The sequence below is a fragment of the Drosophila gunungcola genome, unplaced genomic scaffold (assembly GCF_025200985.1).
Source record: "Drosophila gunungcola strain Sukarami unplaced genomic scaffold, Dgunungcola_SK_2 000121F, whole genome shotgun sequence".
In the NCBI taxonomy this organism is placed as follows: Eukaryota; Metazoa; Arthropoda; class Insecta; order Diptera; family Drosophilidae; genus Drosophila; species Drosophila gunungcola.
Genome location: NW_026453282.1, coordinates 157,785 through 158,371, shown reverse-complemented (window position 1 = coordinate 158,371; position 587 = coordinate 157,785).

Here is a 587-nt window from a genome sequence, read left to right as displayed (position 1 = left end):
TTAATAATTTTATTAGCTGGGATAGGCTTCAGTCCGGCCAGAGTCCTCTACAGTTAAATTTGTAGAAACACAGGAGACGAAAACGGGACTGGAAGTTGTCGCTGGGATTTTGTTATCGGGATCACGTGGCCGGCCTCGTCGTCCGTGTTGCGTAGAGAAAACAGACCACGGAAACGCCACACGAAAACGGGACCGGCGTAGATTTAACTTGCGGGGATTTCGACTGGGCCCTGCGCGGAGCGAAGGGAAGGGCGCGGGGAAATCGGCGGAGATTTGCCCGTCCGGCAAGTGTTCGGATTGCGCAGAGTAAACCTCGGAAAACGAAAATATGGCAGCTTGTCCGACGTGGATGGGCACGCGTGCAGCCTTGGTGTCCGTGTTGCGTAGAGAAAACAAACCTCGGAGAAGCAACTTAGAAGCCTCACTGGCCCGAAGAACCCCCTCGGTGAAATTCACTAAATTTTACTAGCCTGTCCCTAACCTGGTCGCGAGTAGAAAAGACCGGCGGTAGTTTCCCGCGCTTTTCCCCGGCCTGGTAAGAGTTCGTATTGCGTAGAGAAAACAGCACGCTCGCATGTTCACGGGTG